The sequence below is a fragment of the Myotis brandtii genome, unplaced genomic scaffold, assembly GCF_000412655.1.
Source record: "Myotis brandtii unplaced genomic scaffold, ASM41265v1 scaffold621, whole genome shotgun sequence".
NCBI lineage: Eukaryota > Metazoa > Chordata > Mammalia > Chiroptera > Vespertilionidae > Myotis > Myotis brandtii.
In genome coordinates, this window is record NW_005370372.1 from 1567689 (window position 1) to 1577977 (window position 10289).

Below are 10289 nucleotides of genomic sequence, written 5' to 3' on the forward strand. Positions count from 1 at the left end.
ATGGGGTTCATGGCTGGCAAGTGCAGCTGTGGCAGCATGAGCCTTTCCCATGGACACTCCCCCTGCCCATGTGAGCAGGGGCAGGGGCAGGTGCAGCAGGGCCAGGATGAGCTGAGCAGGAGTGGCGAGGTTCCCAGCCTGAGCTCAGGCTCCTCCCAGGACGCCTGCCTCTTCGCTCACTACTTCCTGCTGTGCAGGATCAACCTGGACAGTGGACTGGACCCCGACGAGCTGGCAGGTAAGGCCAGGCTGCAATGGTGCAGAGTTCCACTGATCCCCACAGGCCAGGCCAAGGGACCCCACTGGTGCACAAATCCATGCACCGGGCCTCTAGTATGCATATAAATTATTTGCTTAGTCTCTCTCCTCCTACCCCTTCCCTCTGAAATTCATTAGTCTGTTGCATGCTTCAGTGTCTCTGTATCTATCTTGTTCATCAGAGCCTAATAAAATTTATTAGGTGTAACTCTAGAGCTCCCTCTATAGGAAGTTTCAAAAGACAGTTTAGAAAAAATAAATAAACTGCTTATAGTCTCATTGGATATGTCAAATCAACATATAGCCAAATAAACATATAAAATATTTCAAATGTATGCACCATGTATGTGAAGTAGTTGACTTTTTAGGTTATCATTTCTTTGTCACTGAAGATGCTGAGTGTAACTTTGTAGTATTTGTACCCCAAATGCTTAATCTCTACTTCTGAACCAATCCCTGAACCTTCGGTAACTCAGGCCTTAAAAGAGATTGTGTCCAACTCAAATTGACTGTCATTATTCTCCTGTGCAAATTTCCCCTTATTGCTAAACTATGCCTTTTTATACTCAGCTCATTTAAATTATGATTGAAACAAGGTACAATTTTTTTTTAATCCTCACCCAAGGATATTTTTTCATTGCTTTTTACATAGAGTGGAAGGGATGAAGGGAGAAGGAGAAAGAGAGACAGAAACAAACATCAATGTGAGAGAGACACATTGACTGGCCACCTCCCTCACATGGCCCCTACTGGGGCCAGAGAATGAACTCCCAACCCAGGTATGTACCCTTGACTGGGAATCCAATCTGTGACCCTTAGGTGCACAAACCTATGCTCTAACCACTTAGCACACAGCCAGGGAAAACAAGGTACAATTATTAAATTGGGTTGTATGTCTCTCGAGGCATACATAAATAGATTTTGCTCTTGAACTGATCTCTGCCATGCCACCTTCACCACCATCTTCATGCCATTGACTTATGGACAGTTGCTCTTAGAATGTCCTATACTCTGAAGTTAGCTAATTACTTCATAGTTCTGTCATTAAATGTGTTTTTTGCATCTTCCATATTATCCTTATACAGGTAGAATACACATAGATAGATTTTACTTCATTATCATATCTGTCAAGCTTGGCCTATTAATTCTATTGTGATAATTGACACACTTGGTAGACTTATTTCTACCATTTTATTTTACACTAGAGGTCCAGTGCACGGATTCGTGCACATTGAAAGGAAATTAATTAGAAGGTGGCCGGCAGGGTGGGACTGGGCAAGACGGGCCGGACACACGTTGGAGCCAACTTCTCACAGTCCCTCCCTGGATGGCTACACCTGGGGCAGTGCCGGGGTTCAAAGGGCATCTGCAGAATGAATGGGGTCCCTCCAGCAGGTGGGGTCCCTTGACCTGGCCTATGGGGACCAGGTCGAAACTGGCAGTCTGACATCCCCCAAGGGGTCCCGGAGTGCGAGAGGGCACTCTGCAAAGTTGCTGTCGCTCAACAGCTCCTGTGTTGAGCATCTGCCCCCTTGTGGTCAGTGCGTGTCATACCTACTGGCCATTTTATATATATAGATTCTTAATGTCACTTTTTCTGCTTCCTTTTATCTTATATTTTAATTTTTGGCATACCAATTATTTTATCATTTTAATTTTTTCTCTTTGACTAGGAATACTTTGAAATTTAATTACATATATATATACATATATATTTAACTTAAGATTCAAAAGTTATTTAGTATCTCAATCCCCTAATACAGTGGTTGGCAAACCTTGGCTCGCGAGCCACATGCGGATCTTTGGCCCCTTGAGTGTGGCTCTTCCACAAAATACTATGTGCGGGCGTGCATGTACAGTGCGATTGAAACTTCGTGGCCCATGCGCAGAAGTTGGTTTTCGGTCTGGGCGAGTCTATATTGAAGAAGTGGCGTTAGAAGAAGTTGGGGGTGTAGGTCGGTCAGGCGACAGGAGATGCAGCGCAGGTGCAGGCGGGCCGCGGGATAGCAGTGCAGGAGAGGAGTGCTTGATTCATGCACGAGTTGAGTGAGCCAGTCAGTCAGCAGTCTCATTGTGCAGTGGTTAGTGCTAGTCGCGTCCGCAAATCACATGCGGGTGACAAAAATACCTACTCGCAGCATAAAGTTACCTGTATTTTTCCAACCAGCTGCAAATCCTACAGATATTTTTGTCATCAATTTAAGAATTGTAATTATTTTGTGTTGGTGACTTTATTATTATAAAATGAGGACGTTTTTAGCAAAGGCCAGCTTAGGAGTACCCTAATTAAGTTAATAACAATGTATCTACCTATATAGTTTAAGTTTAAAAAATTTGGTTCTCAAAAGAAATTTCAATCGTTGTACTGTTGATATTTGTCTCTGTTGACTAATGAGTTTGCCGACCACTGCCCTAATATATCATACAAGATACTTAGAACTCTATTTTTTAAAGGTTTTTTCAACTGTTCCCCATTCTTTTAAAAAATATATATGTCTATTGATTTCAGAGAGGAAGAGAGAGGGAGAGATAGAAACATCAATGCTGAGAGAGAATCATTAATCGACTGCCTCCTACACACCCTCACTGGAGATTGAGCCTGAAACCCAGGCATGTGCCCTGACCTGAAGTCAAACCATGACCTCCTCGTTCATACGTCAGTGCTCAACCACTGAGACACACCAGCCAGACTAGAACTCTTTAATTCTAATCTTTCTTTTCCTGATTTATATGATATTAATATGCAGAATTTTATTTGTTTTTTGTTAAATCTATAAGTTAGACCGTGCTATTATTATCTTATATAAATAATACATATTTCAATGCTATTATTATCTTATATAGACAGTACATATTTCAGTTTACTATATATTTACTCATTTCTTTGTTCAATATTACTTTATGATCTCTGGCCATTTTCCCTCTTCCTTAAGTGTCTCACATTTTTATTGTTATTGTTTTTGTGTATTGTTTGTTTTGTTTTATTTGTCTCTAGAAAATGTTTTAGTTTTCTTATGATCCCAGCAATGAATTAAAAGAATGCATATTTTCATTGACTTAGGATCTTGTTTTATTTCCAGCGGGCTCTTCAGATATCCAGACCACATGCTTCAGGGGAATCGATATTGCAGAGTGTTTTGATTTGGGTGACTGGTACAATAAATTGGAGAAGAATATTTATAGACTGAATAAATACCTAAGAACGGTAAGTCTGCAAAAGATATTGAGAGCAAGTCAATGACTAACTGCCTCCAAAGGCATGGGTACTTGGAAGAAAGGTCATCTGAATGTTTTTATAATATAATAAGGAGTTTGATTCAAGGTCACTGATATAGACTCATCAAGACTTACTGTCACTACCACTTGATTAACAATCACTTGATTTACAATCAAGCTTGTATATTACAATGTTTTTAACAAAATGAAGTCCTATACTTTTGTTAACATAAGCTTAAAACTATAGATCTCTTAATATTAATAGATTTAACTTTTAAAGATTCTACTTGGAAAATAGATACAATAGTCATGAGTTACTAAAGAAACAACAGGATTCTAGTCTTCCTAAAATATATAGAGTATATATGTGTTTGTGTGTGTGTGTGTTTAAAGAGCCCTTTCCATCTGGCTTAGAGTCCTTTTTCCAGATCTGTTACATCTAGTCATCAACTTTGACCCAGGGATGGGATTTAAAAGACACCTCACCATCTGGCATTCTTTCTAGCCATGCTCCTGAGATGAGATTTCAGAGACACTCAGTATAAGAACAACATGAGAGTCTGAGGCTGCCAGTTTGGGGCTCAGCTCATGACTCAAAATGCTTCTTGGAACTCATCTGTACTCGCCTTTATATTAATCATGTAGATGAGTGTTCTCGCCTCAGTGATTCAAAGGACTTAAAGGAAAGTGTCTTGTTTTACTTGCCCATTTCACTCTCTCAATATCCAATTAAACAGCACGGTGTTTTGGAAAGACACATTGAATGAATAAATCAATACATTAATAAGTTGATTCCCCTTTTCTATAAATACCCCTTCTATCCCTTCGCTTAGGTATGTTTCTCATCATCTGAGTTTCAAATTAAATGTCAAGTCCTATCCAATAGCACAGGCTCTGGCACTTACACCAGAAAGATTAGTGTCTGAAATGTCTATCAGGCATGGCAGTGCAAAAACAAGTATGATGTTGTCCTTTCCTTGGGAAATAGGTTGAGGACCATGTAAACGTATTTGCATTACGTTCTATTTAATACTTTTACAGAGTATACTGGACTTAATAACTATCATTTTTCTTTAAAATTATTATAAAGAGCAACTCCTGCCAAAAGCATAAAATGTATAATATGAACCAGAGACATCAAAACAATTAACTAGTTTCTAGAATCACTCACTTTCAACAAGAAAACATTATTTCTACTTTGAAAATAGAAACAACAACAAAAATACAGTTGGGTTTTGAGAGGTTTTTGGTCAAAAACACTTACTTCAGTTACCTCAGAAGAACAATCTATGAACTTGCTGCTACCTATCTGAACACAAGTCTCATTGACCGCAGAAGGAGAGAGAGGAAGAGAGGGAGAGAGAGAGAGAGAGAGAGAGAGAGAGAGAGAGAGAGAGAGAGAGAAACAAGATAATTTAGCTGGGATTAAGAAAACATCTATTTGATTTCAAATATTTATTATTGATGTAATTTTATTTTACCTATTTGAAGCAATATATCATTGTTTCAGTTAAATAACATTAGGCTGTTAGAAAGGCCAAAGAAAAGTCTAATCTCATCACCACGTGAGTTACTCTCATCACATGTAAATATAAGGTTTCCGTACATCTGTTTCATAATCCTCCTCCCAGGAATGACTGGCTGAAGAATTTCAATGTCGTGACGGCTCTACACCAGCTGCCGTTCCCAAAGAGCTCTTCCTGGAAAGAGTTTGGTGAACACTCCTGAAGACTGCCATTCTTGGAAATAAGATTGGAGGCACCAGACAATGTTTATTCCCAGCAATTGCGCTGTCATGTATCCTCATGTTTAACACTAATCTAAAAAAGACCTTCCTCTTGATTTGCACTTTGATATAAACATTTACATAAAACCAAGATTTGAGGCAAACCAAGGCTTCCACAGTGTGAATGGATAAGATTGTTCTGTGCTTATAGTTTATGTGCATGAATGACTTATATTTTAGCCATCCATACTGTTCTTCTGAAATAGACAACTAAGGTTTTACAATTTTCACTCAAAAGGAATGCTATATATTCAGTTATTTTTTATTCTTCTAATGTAAGACAATTGAAAACAATATAAATTGAATAAAAATTAAAGTTGTGAAAAAGTAAAAAGTAGATATTTTAATCCCCTCCCTTAAAGACCTAGACTCTAGGTGCTAGAGTATTCTAAACTATTTACATTAGAATAGAAAATGAGAAAGAAATATTTAGAGGGTAAAAGCAGTGATGCAGCCTCAAAAATGACAATTCTTATGATAAACAGAGCAAAACGTTTTGGGTGAATCTCAATGCAGCAGATAGAATTTTTCCAACAGACAAATATTACAAAAAGATAAAGTTGACAGAAAGTTATTGATGAGGCTCATGTTAAAATGTTATATATTCTTTGTAGGAAAGCTATAAGAATGTAATTAAACATGTTTCATTAGTTTGAAAATCCTAAAAACAAAACAAAACTAATAAGTGTTAAATATAATTGAGTAGAGGCCCAGTGCACGAAATTCGTGCACTGGGGGGGGGGGGTTGTCCCTCAGCCCAGCCTGCACCCTCTCCAATCTGGGACCCCTCAGGGATGCCAATCCCATAGGGATCGGGCCTAAACCGGCAGTCGGACATCCCTCTCACAATCCGGGACTGCTGGCTCCCAACCGCTCGCCTGACTGACTGCCTAATTGCCCCTAACAGCTTCTGCCAGCCAGCCTGATCACCCCTAACCACTCCCCTGCCAGCCTGATCAACGCCTAACTGCTCCCCTACCGGCCTGGTCACCCCCAACTGCCCTCCCCTACCAGCCTAGTCACCCCTCACTGCCCTCCCCTGCTGGCCTGGCAGCCCCTAAACTGCCCTCCCCTGCAGGCATGGTCTCCCCGAACTGCCCTCCCCTGTCCGCCATCTTGTGGCTGTGGGCACCGCCATCTTTGAGGGCAGGGCAGCCAATTAGCATATTCCCTCCTTATGGGCTGTGGGAGCCGCCATCTTTGCAGCCTGCTGCTCAGTTGTTTGGTTATCCCTCACTAACCCCCCTGCCAGCCTGATCACCCCACGCAGCCTGCTCGGTCATCCATTTGGTTGTGATGGTTGCTTAGGCTTTTATATTTATAGATTAGTAGTAATATTAGTAGTTGTAATAATATAGTAGTGATAGTTGTTATTTATTAAACACCTACTTCATGTTTAATATTTGCAATCAATTATATGTATTAAGCAACTTACATGATACATATATGGTCAAAGATCATAATGCTTGAATGAGATGGAGCTAGAATAAGAAACTAAATGATCTAACTCCAAATCCTGCACTGTTGGGCACTATGCAATACTGTGTTCATTTGTATCATCACTATCATCGTTTGGAAGGTGAGAGCACAGATGAGAGATAAAGTAAGTCTTTAGAAATATTACATTTAAAAATATGTTTTCATAATTCTTAATTATTCTTACATCAGCATTATGTAGGTTACAAGTATTTGAAAGTGGAGAAAAAGATGAGTAAGGGAAACAAAGCAGTCTAAGTCAATAATGTAACAAAAACACTAATTTCAAAACTATTTAAATGTTGTCTAAATTAGTTTATCTTTAAAAGTTTGTAAATGAAGAGCAATTAAAGAAAAAGAAAGAAAGAAAGAAAGAAAGAAAGAAAGAAAGAAAGAAAGAAAGAAAGAAAGAAAGAAAGAAAGGGAATAGCCTCACATCCTATTATGTAGGGCAATTGCTCTCTTTAAATTAGTACAGTATTGGCCCATTACAGAGTATCTACCACACCTAGAGTTTCTGGATCTGGCTGTCCTGGTATCACATGAATCCATAGCCATGAGCATTGCTGTTTACGTTGGTATAAACACAAGAAGATGAAGTATTCATAGGTTGAACTAAACCAATCAGATTATTTCTAGTAAGAACTTCAAGAACACAGACTATAGTTAACCAATAATGAATGCCAGGCAAATGACAAATGTTGGGGTTAAGGCTGTTAGCACTGAGTCATTTAAGGGTGATCATATAAGCAGAAGAAGCCTATTCTGCTGACAGAAATAGGAGAATACAGCATATACGCAGAGAGAGACAGAAATGGGAGACATGTAAGCTCTGAGAGACATAGATTAAGTTCAGTTTCTGACAGCTTTCCAGGTTATGTAAGACCAGTCTCTGCTAATGGTTATTGCTCAATCTCTGAGTCTGGGTTTCTTATAGAATAACACACCTCTACCTGGTCTTTGTTTGTGACTTATGAATCCTTGAAATTAAAGTTGCCATTGACTAGACCAAAATAAGAGTGGTGTGTCCATCTACATTTTCTTATCAGAAGATGGTTGAACTTGGTTTAAATTTAAGTAAAAAGACTAAGAAATTGCCCTGGCTGGCATGGCTCAATGGTTAGAGGGTTGGCACGCCAACTGAAGGATGTTGGGTTTAATTCCAAGTCAAGGGCACATACCTCCTGGGTTGCAGGTTTGATCTCCTGCCCTGGTTGGGGCGAATGCAGGAAGCAACCAATCCATGTGTCTAACCTCTGCTTGGTGCCAGGGTTTCAAAGAAAAATATTGTATATCCCCATTATAAAAGTAGCTTACATATAGTGGAGAGGATACTAATTCTAAAGTACAAAAACCATATTAAACATTTAAATGATTTTTTAAAACTTGATAGTAACTTTTTAACGTTTGCTAAGGATTAAGTTATAATTAAAATTAGATAATCTTTTTAGCAAAATGCAAATGGTTATCTGCTAAACTGAAATAATGAATCTATCTTTATTAATACTATTTTGTAAAATATACTACCAATGAACATTAAATCAAAAACAAATGTGCCTAATGGTTTAATTAGTTGCTTAATGAAATACTTAGATTCAACTATGTCATAAAAATGCTACTGTCAGTGGATTAAAGACTTAAATGTGAGACCTGAAAGGATGACACTCCGAGGGAAAAAAAAAAACCTCCTTGACATGGGTTTTGGTAATGAAATTTGGGAACCATACAAGCAACAAACTAACATACAAGCAACAAAATAAAAAATAAACAAGTGGGGCTGCATCAAACTAAAAAGCTTCTGCACAGCAAAAAAATAAAAGAAAAGAAAAATCAACCGGGTGAAAAGACAACCAATGGAATGGAAGAAATATTTGCAAAACATATATCTTATTATGGATTAATATCCAAAATATATAAAGAACTCATACAACTAAAAACATACACACACACACACACGCACACACACACACACACACACAAATTAAAAACAAAAAACAAAAAAAAACAACACCACACACTTAATAATCCAATTTTTAAAATGGGCAAATGACCGGAATAAATATTTTTCCAAAGATCAACTAGTCTGGATTATGATAGCTGTCTGGGGTTTTTGTGATTTCACACAAATGAAATTTTTATTCTATTTCTTTTAAAAAATGTCATTGGGAGAGTATTTTTAAATCTATCTTTTATGCTAAGCAATATACAAAGCAGAAGAAAACTTTGAGAGAATAACAACAGTGTAAATAATTACTCTATTTTTTTATTCTTTATTTTCTTACTTTGCTTTAGGAAAGTGATAGTTAATATAATATCACCAACTATAAGAAAACCAGATAATTTGATATAAATATATCATTTTGTACAAAGGCATATGGAACTATTTCATGAATGACCCAGGTTAAAAAAAAAAGTTCTGGACTCAATAAGTAAAAACGAAGTATGCTTTTCTCTCTCAGGCTAGCTCGAATTAGAAAGGCATGGTTACTTTCAAAATAAAATCATGCAAACTTATGATAGATATCCTTTCTATTAAACAAATTCTTAAAATTATTTCAAATGGGAAATACTTGATTTTCAGAGGTAGAAGAACCAATCAGAGGACATAATTAAAATCAAATGCAAAAAAAAAAAAACAACAACATTCATTTAACTTTCTAATACATATAGACTGCTTATTATGTGTGTGGACAGAGGAGAGGGAGGAACCATCTAGACAACTGGTGGGTGTTAAAACAGGTGAATTTAGATCATTACAGTGAGATATAAAAATAACCGGACAACCTCTTTTCCAGCTGGAACCCAGGAAGGTGAGGACAAGAAGAAGGTTCCTGCTGTGCCAGGACCCTTGAGAAAAGGGCAAGGAATTTCACAGAGCTGAAGATCAAACACCTGAGAAAGGCGTTCCCCCAAAAGATACTTTGAAAGGCAAGGAGAAAGCTTATGCATGAACATGCTGAGCACTATCACAAAGAACATAGGCATACGTACAGAAGTGAGCTCAGATAGCTAGAATGGCAAGAAAAGCTGGTGACTTTTATGTACCTGCGGAACACAAATTGGCATTTGTCACCAGGACCAGAGGTAACAATGGTGTGAGCCCAAAAGTCTGAAAGGTGTGGCAGTTTCTTCACCTTTGCCAGATCTTCACTGACACCTTTGTTAGGCTCAGCAAGACTTCCGTTAACATGCTGAGGATTGTGGAACTATATATTGCATGGAGGTACCCAAACCTGAAGTCAGTAAATGAATTTATCTACAAGTGTGGTATGGCCAAGTCAAAAAGAGCAAATTTCCCTGACAGATAACACATCAATTGCTTGATCTCTTGGTAAATGTGGCATCATCCTCATGGAGGATCTGAAACAACTTCCTGTGGCCCTTCAAAGTACCTTCTCTATGAGGTGGAATAAAGTAAAAGACCACACGTTTTATAGAAGATGGAGATGCTGGCACAGGAAACACCAGCTCAATAGGTTTATTACAAGGATGAGCTGAGGTACCTATCATGGTTATTTTTGTAATCTGGTCTGTTAATAAATTGACTGATTTC

At 38.1% G+C, this 10289-nt stretch overlaps 1 pseudogene; it reads left to right on the top strand.

Moving 5' to 3' along the window:
- Positions 1-10234, top strand: LOC102263984 (annotated as a pseudogene).
- The last annotated feature ends 55 nt before the right edge of the window (positions 10235-10289 follow it).